Source organism: Diabrotica undecimpunctata, chromosome 2, assembly GCF_040954645.1.
Source record: "Diabrotica undecimpunctata isolate CICGRU chromosome 2, icDiaUnde3, whole genome shotgun sequence".
Lineage (NCBI taxonomy): Eukaryota > Metazoa > Arthropoda > Insecta > Coleoptera > Chrysomelidae > Diabrotica > Diabrotica undecimpunctata.
In genome coordinates this window covers 118758761-118778066 of record NC_092804.1, presented here as the reverse complement: position 1 = coordinate 118778066, position 19306 = coordinate 118758761, and positions in this window count along the sequence as shown.

The window sequence follows — 19306 nt, the reverse complement described above, 5'->3', positions numbered from 1 at the left end:
TAATATAGACGTTAAAGCTTGGTGATCTGTTTCTATTGTAAATTCATTACCCAACAAATAAAATCTTAATTTTGTGACACAGTGTATTATACTTGCTAGTTCTAATTCTGAAACTGAGTAACCCTTTTCATGTGGCTTTGTAATTCTTGAAATGAATTGTATTGGGTATTCGACCCCATCATGTATTTGTAATAATACCCCTGATAATCTCTCTATTGATGCATCTGTTCTTAATATGAATGGCTGTGTGTAGTCAGGATAGTATATTTTCAAATTTGACAGAAAAATGTTTTTAATTTCTTGGAATGCTAGTTCTCTTCTCTGATCCCATCTCCATTTTACACCTTTTCTCAGTAGTTCAAGTAATGGAATTTCTTTTATACTTAGATCTGGTATCATCCTTTTATAATAATTAATTATTCCAATGAATCCTCTTAAAGTTCTTAAATTGTGTGGTGTTTTATATTCCTGAATGACTTGTGTCCGTTCTGGATCCATTTCGATTCCCTTAGTGTTAAGTTTATAACCTAGATATTTGACTTCTTTTTGAAAAAATGTACATTTTTCTTGATTTATTTTTAGTCCCACTTTGTCTAATCTATTTATTATAATTTTTAGGTGTTTCTCATGATCTTCAGCCGTTTTAGAAAAAATTAAGATATCATCAATGTAGTGAATTACAAAATGTTCATATTGATCCAAAATATCATGAAGACATCTACATAGAGCACTGCAAGATGATTGAAGTCCAAATGGTACTACTTTGAATTGATATACTACTCCATCTATCTGAAATCCTGTATACTGTCTACTTTTTCTTTCTAGAGGTATTAACCAGAAACTATGCTGTAAATCGATTTTAGTGAAAAATGACATTCCTGTAATTCTTCCTAATATTCCATCTATACTCATTGGTGCTTCAAATTGCTTTTCAGTAATCTTGTTAATATTCCTTGCATCCAAACATAACCTGATTTCACCTGATCTTTTTCGTACTACTACTATGGGGTTAATAAAATGTGTGTCTGCCTTCTCAATGATCCCATCTTCTAACATATTATTAATTGTTTTGTTTACTTCTTCTCTGTATTTATATGGTATTGGGTATGATTTTGTTTTAAAATCTTTTTCTTCTTTAACTTTTATACTATGGATATAATTTTGTGCAATTCTATTTTCTTTATTGACAAGTCCCCTGTGTTGCTGCAATATGGAAATGACTATTGATTTATATTCTTCAGGGCAATTTAAAACTTTCATTATATCTTCTTCTTTACAAATAAAATTATTCTTCATTATGTACTCATTATTCCTTGCTTCCAATTTTACGCACTCCGCCTCGTAGGCATCCATCTGCTTAAAATTTCCATTCCTTAAATATTCACTACAATAATTATTCTTTACATTCTTCTGGGACATTTCCCTATCATCAAAATACATTTCTTCTTCATAAACATCATTATTTTCTTTTAATAATATCCTATCAACTCTTATTCCTTCTTCTACCTCATCTTTCTGCATAAATTTAATTATTTGCCCTTCCAAAGTTACCATTTTTTCTTCAAAATCTATCTTTACTTTCTTCTTTTCCAATTCATCATTTCCCATTAATATATCAACACATAAATCCTTGACAATAAATCCTTGCATATTAATTTCTTTATTAAGAATATTAATTTTAAAATTGGCTAGTTTATCAATTTCACCCAACTTCTTATTATTTGCACCAATAATTTTAATTTTTGGAATCTTTATTATATCTGATAGTTTTAATGTATTAAAAATAAAATTCTCCGAGACTAATGTACTTTCTGAACCAGTATCTATCATAATTTTAATCATTTTATTTTTGGCCAAAGCATTTATATAAATTAAATTAATGGATTCAATAATTTTATCTTCATCTAAAGAAATAAATTCAGAAGGTTTTTCATAATAGCAATGGCCTAACTTGTAATTCAGAAAGTTTACTGCACAAAATTTTGATTATTAGAATTGTCAGATTGTATCTGACCACTTGGATCTGATGTACTATGTCTTTCCCTACTATGACTTCTACTCACATTTTCCTGCCTTGTAGTACTTCGTTCCCTGTCTTCGCAGCTTCTATTCCTTCGAACACAATTTACCTGTCTGTTATAGTTAGGTCGCTCTGTATTTCTTCTATTGTTAAAATCTTGTCTATTATTATTAGTACTGTTATTAAAATGTTGTCTATTATAACTAGTATTGTTATTACAATTTTGTCTAATTTGATTACTGTTATTATTATTAAAATTTTGTAAATTATTACCATACCTAGTATTATTGTTATATGATTGTCTATATTGTTGATTATCATTTTTTTTATATTGAAAGTTATTATTGTTTTTTCTGTTGTTAGTATTACTTGTCATATTGCCTCTTTGTATTCTTTGAATAAAATTAATGAAACTATCTATTGTTTGAATATTTTGTACAGTTACGGTTTGCACAACATCAGCATCAAAATGTCTAGATACATTTAAGACTGTTTCATCCTCTCTAAGTGGTGGTTCTAAATATTTTGCAACTGTTATCAGTTTTAATGCATAATCTACCATATTTGATTTTAAATTGTGATTATACTTTCCAAAATATAGAATTTCTCTAAACTTTGCTTGCTCTAATTCACCCCAATAATAATTTAAAAATTTATTTTCAAATGTTTGAAAGTTATCTAAATCATTTTCAATACTAGCAAACCAAGTTGCTGCATTGTCATTTAATGTCACTCTAATATAATCTTTAATATCATTAATATTATTCACAAATCTTAATTTATGTTTTAAACTATTTATGTATACTCTAGGATGCAAATTTTTTATATTACCAGAGAATTTAATCCCAGTCTCATTTGTTAAATTTAAGTAAGGTCTCCCTATGTCTCTCATTTGTGAAATATCATCTATTCTCTGTTCCACATTTCTTATTTGATTACAATTTATTTGGATATTTTGTTGTATATCGTCTAATTTTTCTTCTGTGTTTCTCCTGTCTTCGTTAATTTTTACTTCTAAGTTACATTTCTGTAACTCTATTTTCTGTTCTATATCTATCTTATTATCTTGAATAATCCTCTTTACTTCTGTCCTCTCATTGTCTATCATTTTCTTGTAGTCATTCCGTATACTTTTTATTTCATTTGCTACTTTTTTCTCTGCAGCTTCAAGTTTTTTATCCATTTGTTTTACAATTTTATTATTATTATCTTCTATTTTCTTTTCTAATTTTCTATAATTCTCTTCCAATTTCTGTTCCATTTTTTTCATGTCTTCTTTGACTTCTTTTGAATTCTCTTCCAATTTTTTTATGTCTTCTTTGATTTCTTTTGAATTCTCTTCCATTTTCTGTTCCATTTTTTTCATGTCTTCTTTGACTTCTTGTGAATTCTGTTCCATTTTGTGTTCTATTTTTTTCGTATTCTCTTCCATTGTCTTGTTCATCTGCATCAATAATGACATCAAAGCTGCCATATTGACATTTTCCTCTCTTTCTGGATTCATTTCTGCAGTATCTTGTGGAGCTTGAACTAAACTCTCCTCTTGTATAGGTTGTGTTTCTACTTCCACATCTTCTTCATTCTTTTTGCTTCTTGTACCTTTCTTTCCTTGAGACATTTTGAGACTTTACTTGTTCAAATATAATTAAAAATAAAATCTATAATTTTTTCTTTCTACTGATAATTAATTTAATTATATGAGAGCACTTATCTTCCCAAACTAATTCTTTTAAATAGAGAGCCACTGCGTTGGGTGCCAAATTGTTATGATGTGTTTTTTGTGTTTGAATGATGAGCAATGAGTATTTTTAATAATATAATATATAGGGTTTTTATCGCGGTTCTCAAAGAATTAGCTTGTAAGTACTTTTTAAATTATCTTTATTATAACTATTATGAAACACACATATATATCTAACCTAGTCAATGTAAATTTAAAATAAACTATCTTTAAACTGATATTCTTATAAAACTAATTAAATTCTATAGACAATCTAAAATTTAAACAAACTATCTTCAAAATTGAAATTGTTATGACACTAACTAAATTATATTAACAAAATTTTGTACCTTTCTTTCACTGAATGCCTAAATGAACTATTTTCCACTAAGTATATAGATTCTAATCACCACTGAATGTCTTCGTACTTCAGTTCTCCTTGTTTTTTGTGAAATTACTTTTTTCAATTATCAGCTTCTACCAATTTAAGATATATTTTTCTTCACCAGCATCTATACACTACCAACCAAACCAGCAAACAGCATTTATATTTATTCTTCTTTTCAATATACCAATATCCAATTATTATAAGTTGATTTATACTAATCTCCAACCATAATATAATTTAATTTCTTCCAATATACCTTTTTTATCTTCAATAATTATTTGTGTATAATTATAAATGTGCATTAAATTATATGCATAATTTTTAATCTTCATTTAACTCACTATATTAAACATTTTGACTATTTGTACTTGATTCACTGACTCCAACTAACTTTCATAATAAACTGCTTGACTTCTGACTAAAAACTTCCAAAACTGACCTAAAAACTTCTTAAAACTCTTCTGACTGCACTATCTAAAACTTTTCTGACTAAAAACTTTCAAAAACTGCCATCTTGAATCCAAATCACGGGTATTTATATCTTTTGGACATTCTAGAACCATCTCGTCAGATATCATGTTCTATTCAGTTCTATTTAATACATGTCTGAATTTTCTGGAACAAACCATTTCGCAAACATGGCCATCTCCGGAGATCCAGAGAATTCCATTCTTTTCTATTAATAATTTTGTTGACATTTAGGCTTTTCAGATCAGAATATATAATTAAATTAGTAACTAACACTCTAATTTAATAAAATACACATTTCAAACAATATATTATTATAATAACCCCACTTATATTCGTATTATGATTCTTAATTTGACACTTGGAGTATGTATAGTTGGTTGCCTAGGCACATGGCTCACTTAAATCTATTTACAAAATTAAAATTACTAAATAAAACTTTTTACAATTATTATATGCTAATTTATTAAAAATGCCCTCACATAAATATATTTTTATTAAATTCTCTAGTATATAACTTATTTAAAACAACCAAATATCTAATATTATGTAGTATATAACTTATAAATTATTTTCTATAAACCCTAATTGTCACAATATATATATATATATATATATATATATATATATATATATATATATATATATATATATATATATTACGGAGCTATACGGAGCTCACTTGATCATTCCATATTATTGGTTTTGTCGATGCGTCAACAAGTAGAGTTTCATAATTTTTAAAAAAAGATGTCCATAGTCCAGCGTATCTACCAACACTGTGCACTAAAAATATCATAGAACCTCAACAGAAAGGATGCGCTAAGGGTTCCATGGGTTGCAAAGAACAACTTATTATCGACTCAGTCATTTCTAACCAGGCAATCCCCAAAAAAAAGGAACCTCTTCACTGCCTTTATTGACTATAAGAAAGCCTTTGACTCAGTGCCGCATGAATGGCTGGTAGATATATTAAGAATATATAAAGTCGATGATAATATAGTGGCCTTTTTAAGACATATACTGACAGATTGGAAGACTAGAATTCACCTCCAAATACCTGGTGAAAGCAATATCGAAACGAAAAATATCGCAATTAATCGCGGCCTATTTCAAGACTCGCTGAGTCCATTGTGGTTCTGTCTAGCGATGAACCCATTATCCCAGCTATTGAACTCCAATGACTCAGGTTTTAGCATTAAAAACAACAATACTGTAGTGGCGAAGCTTAATCATCTGTTGTATATGGATGATTTGAAACTAATGGCTTCCACTCGAAATCACTTAGATCAAATGCTAAAAACTGTAGAAACTTTTTCAAATGATATCAGTATGCACTTTGGGTTAGACAAATGTCGTGTACTAAATATAGTCAAGGGTAAGGTTCAGCCCGGAGGATTCGATATGCAAAATGGCCAAAACATCGAGGCTATGGGCGAAAATGACATGTATAAATATCTAGGAGTAAAGCAAGCGCGGAAAATTGACCATAAACAAATGAAAATCGAATTAACATCAGAGTTCATACGAAGAGTAAAACAGCTACTCCGCTCACATCTTAATAGTAAAAATTTGTTTAAGGTATTAAACACCTACGCATTTTCGGCGCTTAGCTACTCATTTGGGATTATTATTATAGCTATATATTATTTCAGGTACAGGCTGAGACATCTACTTTACATCGAGCAATTTGCGCAGTAGATGATACGACGCCGCTTAAACTGAGGGAACAAGAAATGCGCATAAACCATCTTACTAAGAACGAAAAAATGCGCATCTGGATGGGTAAACCTCTGCACGGGTGACATCCGAATGAAGTCAGTCAAGACTATGTCGACAATATAGCGTCGAACTATTGGCTGACATCAGGAAAGATGTTCCCTGAAACAGAAGGTTCATTACTCGCCATTCAGGATCAGGTTATACCAACCAAAAATTACCTGAAATATATCGTCAAAGACCCTCAGGTCCAAAACGACAAATGCCGATATGGATGTCAAGCCCAAGAAACCATCCAACATCTTACCGGGGGCTGCCGGCATTTGCTGCAACTGACTATAAGGAACGGCATGACTCAGTAGGAAAGATCCTCCATCAAGAGATAGCTTTTAAACTGGGACTTCTACAAACAAACCATCTCCCATATTATTAATACGTTCCTGAGAGTATGCTTGAGAACTACAAGCTATACTGGGATCGCACTGTGCTCACAGACCAAACTGTAGCACATAACAGACCAGATCTCGTGCTAGTATATAAACTTACAAGACAAACAACACTAATCGATGTGGCGATACCTAACAACAATAATCTGCGTGTTAAGTACAACGAAAAGATCGCCAAGTACAGAGATCTGGAAATACATATAAGGAGACAATGGAGAATGGAAAGTACCCAGACGATACCTATTATTGTTTCTACCACTGGAGTCATATCGAAGAACCTTCTAGAAAACATAAGAAAGCTGGGTCTAAATGAACATCTATATAAGATCATGCAGAAAGCTGTGCTACTTTCGACGTCCAGATGCGTTCGAAAATTTTTGGGAGATACACCGATGTACCAAGTCACCTAGGACTCGATAACATGGAAAGAGTCCCACCAGAGCTCAATACTTTTGATACCGTAGGTATCTGGGATGAGTGAATTTTAGAGGGAGTGTGAGCCGTATGGCTAAATCTGGATAATAATAAATGTCTTTATTAACAACACATTAAATTTTCTTTACAATGAAATATAATATCAGTAGGGCGAGATTCAGTTTGTGCACCACTGTGCAACAGCGGCACACAACTGCTCTTCCACCTAACCCCCCGAAAATATGATAGATAGACTATATCTAAATAACGAAATTGTATTTACAATAAAACATAAAAATATTAAGTACATACTACATTTATAAATTATAAACTATTTTTTTTTAATTCTTAAATTTTTAAATTACTATTCAGCTAACTACTGCTCATAAATTCATCTCTTGAACTTGACTCTAGACAGATTTTTAATATTGTAGGACAAACTGTTAATATTTCAAGCAATTGAATATGAAAATGAACGTTTAAAAAAAGGATGTTGTATGTTTAGGTAAAGTGAGGGTATTCTTGTGTCTAAGATTAAGATTATGAACGTCCGTCCTATAAGTTATTCGATTGTACAGGTATGGTGGAACTCTCTCTTGAATGATTTTATGGTAAAAACATAAAGCATGGAGTTTCCGACGATTTTTCATATTTAGCTACTTGACTACAGTAAAAACATGACTTATCCTTTGAAAATTCCTGATGCCAAAAATCAAACGCAAACAAGAATTTTGCAATTTCTGTATTCTCCATGAATCAAATTCAGTGAGACACGCATTGTATAGTACGTCACAATAATTTAATTTTAATAATACCAAAGCATTACATAATAATGACTTTGTGGCCCTACTTAAAAAATTGCGGCTTTGATACAGTAATTTTAAAACGGCGTAAGCTCGTTGTAAACAAATACTTACATGATGTATAAACCTTAAATCTTCGTCGAACCAAACCCCAAGGCTTTTAATCTTTTTGCTAAAAATTAAATTGTCATTTCCTAAGATAATTCGATTCGCATAATTCTCTAAAAATATTTTCCTATGGAGATTGCTCCCAAAAATGATACCCTGAGTTTTTGACGTATTCAATTTTAAACAATGATTTTGAGAAAAAATCTGCAGCTGAAGAAGGTCATGATTTATTGCATTTACCGCTTGATCACACTAATTTGGATAAAATGACATATAAAGTTGGGTATCATCTGCATAATAATGTTGTGAACAGGACAAAAACACAGAGGGAAAATTAGATGTGTATATAGAGAATAAAATTGGACCTAATATAGATCCTTGAGGCACACCAGTATTAAGATCTAGAAATGAAGAAATATTTTGATTAAGTTTTACTCCTTGACATCTATTAGAAAGATAGGATTTCATTAGATCAACTGCTCTCGCTTCTAGACCAATATATTTTAAAATAGAGAATAACAAATTATAGTTAATTGTATCAAAAGCTTTTGAGTAGTCTAGAAGAATTATATGAACAATAAGTTCATAGGTTCAAGTACGCTCTGATAGTTTGGCAACTCTGCATTATCATGCATTATTATTCCAACACATAATTTAAGCGGTTTATTTGGGCTTCTTCTGTTTGTTGTCATTGATAAGCATTACAGTGTGTAACAGATATTGTATCCTTCTAACTACACCTGCTGTTGGTAGGCACGTACTTCTTTATAAAAAGGTATATAGATACAAAAGAACTTGGGCTCATTATTTAATGGAATTTTCACTGGCATTGAATTTTATATATTTTTTTATTTTAAAAAATTGAATTTTTTTATTATAATTTTATTATTTTATTGCTGAATTAAATGTTTTAGAAAACAGTAAATTTGGTATGGTCATGTTCAAAGAATGGAAGACACAAGATGATTGCCCAAAAAGATTATGCAGTGGGTACCACCAAACCATAAAAAACGAGGAAGACCCAAAAAGACATGGAAAGAAGGGGTAACCAAGACAATGAGTACAAGGGACCTTAGAGATGGCCAATGGGACGATAGAAGGACGTGGAAGTTAAGCGGAATCGGACAATATCTTTTAATATATATATATATATATATATATATATATATATATATATATATATATATATATATATATATATATATATATATATATATAAATATAGTGTATATAACGACGCTAAGAATACAATTCTTTGGTAGGTAACTTTCGGGAAAGCGTCAAGTCAAGGATCGGCTAGAGATGGTATAAGCGAAAGATGCTATCGCTTCATTGAATTAAATGGCCAAATATATGGCCTAGGAGGACAAATTCGTTAAACTTTCCGTGCTCGAATCGGTATCAATAAAGTGTTATGATCATTTCGGCCTATCCCAGCCTCATCAGACTCTTGGGCTTATACAAATTCAAACTCGGAAAGTCCAACGAATGTCTCCCAAAAATTCACTACAACAGTAGTTAGCTTACAAAGGCGTCACAAATCATAACACTTTATTGATACCGATTCGAGCACGGGAAGTTTAACGAATTTGTCCTCCTAGGCCATGGATAGATGATTTTCTGACAGATCGATATTACAAAGTTAGAGTTGGCGAATCTTTCTCACGGGACAGGTTAGTGGAAAGTGGAGTGCCTCAGGGTTCTGTCCTTGGACCTCTGCTGTTTACGGTTTACACCAGCGATGTTCCTTATTATGTCTCAAGTAAAATATCGTTCTAAGTGATGAGATAAAAATATATGCTAATCCAATCACAAACCAGCTAACCCTTCAAATGGACTTGGACTCTATTTTAACTTGGTGTTCCCAGTGGTTACTACCCTTAAACGCGGAAAAATGTGTAGTGCTTCGAATTGGTAAAAATAACCCACTTGTGCCGTACTTTGTTAACAGGCAGCCATTAGATTCTGTGTTTTCGTATAACGATCTTGGTGTTATCATAAACAGCAGCCTAACTTGGTCCGACCATATTACCTCTATTTGTAAACGTGCAAACTCCAGACTGTATCTTATTCGGAGGTGTTTTTCGAGAGTTTTAATGCAATCATTCTGTAAACTTTACACTCTGTACGTAAGACCCATACTTGAATACGCTGGACCAACGTGGTATCCTGATCTGGTTCGAGACAAGACAATGTTGGAACACGTCCAAAGAAAAGGCACTCGAATTTCTTTGGGACCGAGAAGACCTTTTTATGCAGAAAGACTTAGTATGACCAACCTAACTTCTTTTGAACTTCGCCGACAACGTGGAGACTTAATTACAATTTTTAAAATACTAAAATTCAATTTTGGAAATCTCGATAAAATGATTACCATTAATCAAGATGAACGCCTTAGATGTCATTAGTTCAAAATGAAGAAAGAAAATTTTTCTATAAGATCAAGGCAGAACTTTTTACCAAATAGAGTTTTTGAGTGCTGGAATAACCTTAACGATAACATTGTCTCTGCTCCCTCTACCAACTCGCTCAAAAACAGACTTGACCGTTTTACATTATAGTTAAAATATTGTTTTTCTTTTAAACCAAAAATTGTTATTTTATTTCTTTTATTTGTAATTTTTGTTTTTTACTAGTAGGTTATTAATGAAATCTCTTTATTTTTGGGCACAATAGGGACTTAATTTCTCTGCCCTCGCTTATGTATAATAATAATAATAAAATAATATTATTTGGCCATTTAATTCAATAAAGCGATAGCAGCTTTCGCTAAAAGATTTAATCTTTTACAAATTTCGCATAGCGCAGAGGATACAGAAAACGATATTATCATATCGTTTTCGTTCACGGCCGCCAAAGCAGATGGCGCCTTTGTAAGCTAACTACTGTTGTAGTGAAGTTTTGGGAGATATTTTTCACTTATATAAGTGTTTCCTAGTTCCGTGAATGTAAGCACGGTAGCGGAGACTTTAGGCCTGAAAAAGAGAGGCAAAATCCTACGTCACAACTAGGTTAGCCGGGGAATTTTTTTTTTTTTTAATCAGATCTTCACGGAGGCCAAAATTGAGGCGTAGGAAAGCGAAAAAGCATACGGGCTTGCCCGTCGGGATATTCTCTGTGCCTCCGTTGGGATGACACTGTGGGATATAGTTGTTTAGAACTCTATATCTGGCAGACACGGCCCCAGGGTCAGAGAAGTGAGAAATTCAAGAGGATCCCCGCTTTAGTTCTGCCTAAAGCGTGAACTACCGCGTAAGAGGTCACTGGGTGGCACCCAGAAACCGTGCTGGCAGCGGGCCAGACGGAGGACAAAAAAGCCTTCGTCAAAATTATTTGATTAGACCCCTCCCCCAAATATGGATCGATCACGATCTCGATCTCCGCCAAACCGTAAGGCAAACCCATCCAGCCCCGATGGTTGCCGTTAGAGGAAACTCCACGGTAACATCTACAACGCGCTGACACTTGACGCATCCGACGGACAGGAGACGACGACAAACTATGAAGTGTTTAAAGACCTTCCAGTAGACGATTGGGAAGAGCATGCCGTTGGGGACTTCAAACGTCTCACAACCAGGAAAAGGAGGACAAAAGTCCGTGCGAAGGGAAACCGCATCACAGAAGAAATGACGGATGATGACACGCCAAAGGCAGCAATGAAGAGGACCAGGAAGAAGAGCAGCGAGGACGAAAAGTCTGAACTGCAAACAGTAAGGAAACTGTTACAAGAAAAGGAGACAGAAAACGCAGCCCTCAAAAAGAAGATCGAAGAGTTGCAAGACATCATTGTAAACTCACAGAAGTCCATAATCGACCACATGGACAAGAAATTTGACCAACTCGAGGGCAAATCAAATGAGGCAACCCTGGAAAAACAGGTGCAGAATAAAAAAGAAGAAAACCTGGAAAATCAGGCCACAACCAAAAAGAAAGTCACGGGAACAATCCTTAAGGAACCGAAAAACAAAAAAAAATGAGGAAAAGCCCAAAGAGGCATCAAAACCAAAGAAAAAAGAAAAGGAAAAGCCCAGAGAAGCATCAAAACCAAAGAAAATAGAGGATTTCCCTCCACTTACCCCCACCAAACTTACAGAAGAGGCTCAGGTTAGTGAAGCGCAGGTCGAACGGCGTTCTCCAACCCCAACCCAGATGGGCATAGAAGAAATACCCAAGCAAACTTGGGTACCAAAGCCACCTGTAATTAAATTACAGAGTGTCAATTACACAGGGGCCATATTAAACATCGCTCAAAAAGAGCAGGTGATCACCAGCAATAAATTATCAAGAAGCGGCCGAGAAACACTCATACAAGCCAAAAGCGCAGAGGATTACCGAAAGATGGTAAAGATCATAGAAAAATTCAATGAAGACACGAAAATCCAGTGGATAGCATTTCCACTGGAAGAAGACATAAAGCCAAGGATGGTTTTAAGAGGGCTACCCGCTTCAACATGCTCAAAGGGCATACACGACGAGATACTGGAAGACCACAATATCAATGTATTGTCGGTCAAAAACATGATTTCAAGGAAGACCGACAAAAGAAGCCTACCCATGTTCGTCATTACGGTGGAAAGAGAGGACGTTGAGAAACTTAAGCGCATCACTAACCTGATGCACATGAAAGTTAGAATTGAAGACCTTAGAAAAGCAACAGGGCCCACACAATGTTTCAATTGTCAAGGATACCACCATGCGCAGAGAGCGTGCTTCAAAGCACCTCGATGTGTAAAGTGTGGCGAGGAACATGAGACGAAGAGCTGCACGATGCCAAAAGAGCAGAAGGCAAAATGTGCCAACTGCAAAGTTGGCAGCGAAACCTCAGGAGCATGAAAAGACCATCCTCATCTCCAGACAACACCAGGACGGCCTAGTAAATTCCGTAAATTAATTACTTACTAGGGTCGTAAACGAGGCGATAGCGGACTTCAAGTTGGCACTCAACTAGTGCAAACAAATAGGGGATACTTGAGGATAGGCTCCTGGAATCCAGGAGGTTTAAGGACCAACCAGAATATTCTGGACGAACTGGTCAATAGATATGAAATGGACGTCGTAGCCATTCAAGAAACCAAACTTACGAACAACGTTAATATCAAATTCCCAGGATACGACGTATACAGGAACGATAACACAGCGAGAGCAGGTGGCACAGCAATACTCGTGAAAAAAGGCATAAAACATACTAGATTACCAACACCACAACTAGTAAACATGCAAGCAACAACAATAAGATTAGAAATGAGGCAAGGAGAAGTCAGAATTACCTCCGCCTATGTAAGACCGCAAGATTTGCTGATCGACGATGATCTAAACACGTTCCTAAACGACGAACCCTCAATTATAATAGGAGACCTAAACGCAAGATCCCCTAACTGGAATGACAGAGCTACGAACAGAAATGGAAGATTACTAAACACTTATATAGAAAACAACGAAGACGTTATGGCAATGGGCATCACAGACCCAACACATTACCCAGGAAACGCACTTCCAACGCATATAGACATAGTAGTTGCTAAAAACCTAGGACTACAAACAGAAATTATAACATTAAACGAAGGTACAATCGACCACAACCCCATCCTATTAGAACTAGGAACGTGGGAAGAAGAAAGTATAATCAAAAGGATTAAAAAGAAAACAAAGTGGACAAACTTCAAGAGACTCGTGAGCACTGGAATAAACACTGTCCCAGTGATAGACAATCCACGAGAAATAGAAGACAGAGTCCTAGAGTTGGAAAACATCATTCAACAAGCAATCAGGAATAGCACTACTGAACAGGAAGTAGAAATGCAAACGGGAAGATTCAAGGATATACCACAAGTAATAAAAGACTTGATAAGGGAAAAGAACAGAGCTAAACAGATAGCAAGAAGAACAAGAAACCAGGCAGAAACCCAGCAGACAAAAATAGAGCAAATCGACTAAATAGAGAGGTCAAAACAGCACTACAACAACACCGTAGTGAAAACTGGGAAAACCACATAAGGGACATGGAAGAACAAGGGCCAAATATGCAAAATATTTGGAAACTGCAAAAAATCCTAAGAAGCGACAGAAAACCAATCCCCCCATTACACGGAGAAAATGGCATAGTATACAGTACAGAGGAAAAAGCAGAGGTAATGAGGAGTACTCTCGAGAGAGAGTGTACATTAAATTACCACCCAGACGAAGACATCGACTTCATAGAAGAAGTCGAAAGACAAAGAGAAAGACCGGAAAACCCAAACGAAATTATCCCTTTAACATCACCGGAGGAGATAAACGAGCTAATCAAGAACAGCTCACCAAAAAAGGCTCCCGGTCCAGACCAGATCACGAATAGAGCTCTAAAATACTTACCAGTGAAAGCCATCGTATACCTAACAAATATCATAAACGCAATGCTAAGGTTTAAAAAATTCCCAAATAGATGGAAAGAGGCCCATGTCATAATGCTACCAAAGCCCGGAAAAAACAGCACATTCCCACAAAACTACAGGCCAATAAGCTTACTACCAGCAATCAGCAAAATGGTGGAAAGAGTGATACTCAGCAGACTCCAAGCTGAAACAGACAGACTGAACATCATACCTGAAGCCCAATTCGGCTTCAGATCAGAACACTCCAGCGAGCTACAAGTACTCAGACTAACAGAGTACATAGCAGCTGGATTCAACGATTAACAATACACAGAAGCTGCATTCCTGGATGTAAGCAAAGCATTCGACAGAGTCTGGCATAAGGGACTATTATACAAAATGAGAGGATACGGGTACAGCGGAGCAATGACAAGACTAATCTCTTCGTACTTGGGCAACCGTAGTTTCAGAGTCCGGATAGGACAAGTCCTGTCCGAACTCGGGAACCCGGAGGCCGGAGTGCCACAGGGAGCGGTACTGTCACCTTTGCTGTACACGATATACACAGCAGACATACCTAGAACACCAGGTACACTATTAAGTCTCTATGCCGACGACACAGCGATAGCGGCCAAACACAGAAATGTAGACATAGCAGTCACCAACCTACAGACAGCATTAGACGACATAGAAGAATGGAGTCTAAAGTGAAAAATTGCAATAAACTCAGACAAGACGCAAGCCGTACTTTTTAAAAAGAGGCGAGAACAACCGGAAGAACAGGTAACTGTGCAAGACAATCCTATCGAGTGGAAAAGCGAGGCAAAATACCTCGGTGTAATAATGGATAAAGGATTAACTTTTAACAAACATGTAGAAGCCACAATACAAAAAGCAAATATGGCAAGAGCCGCAATAAGAGGCCTAGCAGGAAGGAAAAGCAAACTTCGCATCAAAACCAAAATAAGATTAATAAACAGTATAGTCCTTCCTATACTGACCTACGCGTCACTTGCATGGGGACATATATGCAACACGACCAAAGAGAAAATACAGGCACAACACAACAAAAGCCTAAGAGAAGCGGTAAACGTACCAAGATACGTAGCTGAAAGATTCCTTTTCAGAGAATTGCAGCAAATCAGAGTGACTGACACAATGAAGGAAAAGGCCAGGATAAAGTTCGCAGAATTAGAGAACCACCCCAGTCACATTCTACGAGAGATAATGAGGTATGACGCTTTCCACAGATGGAAGCACAAAAGACCTAAACAACAGATAGTCGACTAAAAGAAAACCAGAGAGAGAAATAAAAAACCCCCCCAGAGAGAAACGTAACCATACAAAACCCCAGAGTGAAAAGAAACTCCAAAATCATAAACACTCATACAAGGAAGATAGTTCGTAGCTCAAATCACCCAGAATATCGCATATCGCCTCGTACACAGTGAGCCCAGCTGCTCACACAAGGATACAGTCTATATTGTGGTATTGTATAATATTTTATATATTTTCTTTATTATGATATAGACTATATACTAATTATGATTTTTTGTCCACAGGTCACCTACAAAAAAAACCACAAAAAACACAAAAAACCGGCCTCGGCCACCAAAAAAATCAAAAAAATACTAACAAAAACCGGCTTCGGCCACCAAAAAAAATTAACAAAAACCCCAAAACCCGGGCACGTAGGGCATAACCCCTTGAGCACCAAGTCGCCGAACTGAGCCGGGACTCAGAGCGGAGACTTGGGGCCCAAGTAAGCAATTTTAGTTCGCGGATAAGCCACAGTAAGATAACAGGAATATAGCGGAGATGCGCTGTCCTGAGTTTTTGCATTCGGTTAGGAAACCATGTTGGGGTTCTATTACCCAGAACCTCCACATGAAGAGCATATGGCTGATTGTTGTGCCTCTATAGCGCATCAGAGTGCTATAGGGGGGAAAGGGATGGTCTAGAGCATTGGAGCACGGTGGAGTGACTCCTGTTTTTACTCGAGTTAACACACCTTGCTCCAATGAATTGTTACACCCGATCGTACTACCTGGGTGAACATTTCTCATAGGCTGGGTTCAATTAAATTGCTTGTTTGCTTGCGTGTTTCCTGCATTAGAAATACGTCAAATTTGTATTTAGCGAATATATCTAATAAGATTAACTAAAGTAAAGTTTCTTTATCTCTAGATATGCCCGCAATATTTATAGACATAATTAGAATAGTTGGTCCAAAAAATTACCAATTTGAGAAAAATATATAGAACATTTGATTGAAAAATTAGGCGATTCATTAATTAATCATTTCTAGAGTACGCATGATTTACGGTGGTCTTATTAGCACTTCAATCTTCGTGAAGGCTTCTTCTTTGAACCCCAGAAGTAGTGGCTAATCTTTTGCTTTGATTAAAAATTTAAATTTTAATTACCGCTTATCCAAGACACGACTCTCTGGTTTCTTCTTCTTCTTCCTCTTTATAAGCAATTCTGATTGTTCATTGGCGGTATCGATAACTTTACCTAGACCCATTGTACAATCCACAAACGGCAAAAAGCTTTACAATACTACAAAATACATTAGACATTAAATGACAATATTATTGTTTTGATGTCATTTTTGCATAGCTACTTGTGGATTTAACGTAATTATGAAAATATCAACGTATGTTGACATATATTGGCTAAGAGATAAGTTGGTCTAGTTTGTGTTTCTGGGTTTTGGTTTTGTTGTCAGAAATGTGTTGGGCTTTTTGGTGAGAAAGACGATCGAAAGTGTCCCATAATAAAGGATGGATATTGAAAGAGTGGATGTCATTGTAGATTCTGAAAAGTTGGGAATTTGTTAAATCTATTGAAATTAAAACTGAAATTGAATTTCTAAGAAGCGAAAAACCCGTTGCTCTAAGAATTTTGGAAATTGATGAAGATTTAGTGTGATGTTTAACTTGAAAATATTTCGGAATGACTTGATGATTACGACATGATTTAAGAAAAGCGAGATCACAGAGAAGACGGTATTTGCGTGTCAGAAGATTAGAAAAAGATTTGGTTAGAATGAATATATATATATATATATATATATATATATATATATATATATATATATATATATATATATATATATATATATATATATATATATAATATATATATATTGTGATCCTCTAGTCCAAGATAACATTCTCTAGTCTGACCCTTTTTATAAAGTCTAATAGCTTCAAGACTGTACCTTCCATGTAGCTATTTGCCGGTAGATTTTCTTCTTCTAGTGCAAAGAATCGCACATGTGCCAGAGTGTCACACTGACATAAAATGTGCTCTGTTGTTTCTTCTTCGAGGTGACAGAACCTGTACAGGTCATCATCTGATAATACCATCAGCTTCAAGTGCCTATTCAGCTTACAGTGCCCTGTTAGAAGACCTACTATGGCTTTGACTATTTTACTGTCTGCTTATTAGGTATCCTGTAAATTTTGGCGAATGTTCTGTAATGAACTGTTTCGCCTGTCTTTGTCCTGGTGAATTCCTCCACCATTCCAAAAATTTGTGAGCTACCCACTTCCTTGTAGCCGTTCTTGTTACTGACTTTGCAACGCCGCAGAAGGGTTCCGGTCCAATGAATGGCATTGGTGAGCCCTGTTTGGCCATTTCATCTGCTTTTTTATTGCCCTTGTGACCCTCGTGCCCCGGTACCCAGGCTACTGTAACCTTGCTACGGTCTCCTAGTTTATTTAGGGCGAACACATAATTCCACACTAACTTAGAATTAAGCTCTACAGAATTGAGTGCCTTAAGCTTGACTATCTGTGAAGATGACAACTAAACAGAACGTTTTTTCCTGCCTTTCTATTTTTTCTACGCAGTGATGAATTGTCGTTATTTCAGCCTAGAAAACTGTCACATCTTTAGATAAACTTATCGGAAAATGTATCCCTTGATTTGTCCCTATTAGGCCGGCTCCCACACCCTTCAATGGTTTTGAACCATCCGTGTACTAGGTAGCAGCAACTTGTATGGGTACACCTTTATTCCAGTCTTCCCTGCCTGGTATCTTAATTGTAAACTTGTTAAAACTATATCTTGTAGCTGTTGAATCGATTGGTTGCCCCATCACAATATTGGCTTTTAGCTCCTCGATTACTTTTCTGTTGTCAGCACCATGCATCTGGCTTATATGTCGCTGACTATGGATTAATATGTACATCACTGATCTGGCTTCGCCCTGTATAAAAATATGAAGTGGTGGTATATTCAGCAGGACTTCCAACGATGCAATAGGAGTTGTTTTTATGGCCCCCGTAATACACAGGCATGCTAGCCTATGTGTATTACCTAGCAGCCTTATTGCTTTCACTTGCTGCGTCTTTGTCCACCACGTCACCGAGCCATAGGTTATCATGGATCTAATAACCCTTGTATATAACGATAGAGTGATTTAGGGGTTAAGTCCCCAATTCTTACCGCACATTCTTCTACATCTGCCCAGGGACATAGTAGCTTTCTGTGTGGTTTTCAGAATGTGAGTATTCCATGTAAGCCTATGGTCAAAATACACCCCAAGGTATTTTGTTTTTTTGGCAAATGAAATCTCTGTTCCTCATGGCACCGGTGGTTTTAGGCCTTGTAGTGCTGTTTTTTTTTTGGTGAAGTTAACGATTTGTGTTTTCTGAGCATTTACTTTCAGTCTCTCTTGTTAACACCAGTCATCAACTCTATTTAGGGCTGCTTGCATTCTCTCAGACACCACCTAAGCATACCTGCCCCTTACATCATCGATTGCTATATCGTCATTATATGCTAGACAATAAAAGCCTGCTGTGGACAGATTTCCGAGGAGATTATCTACCAAAGTTGCCTAAAGTAAAGGGGACAG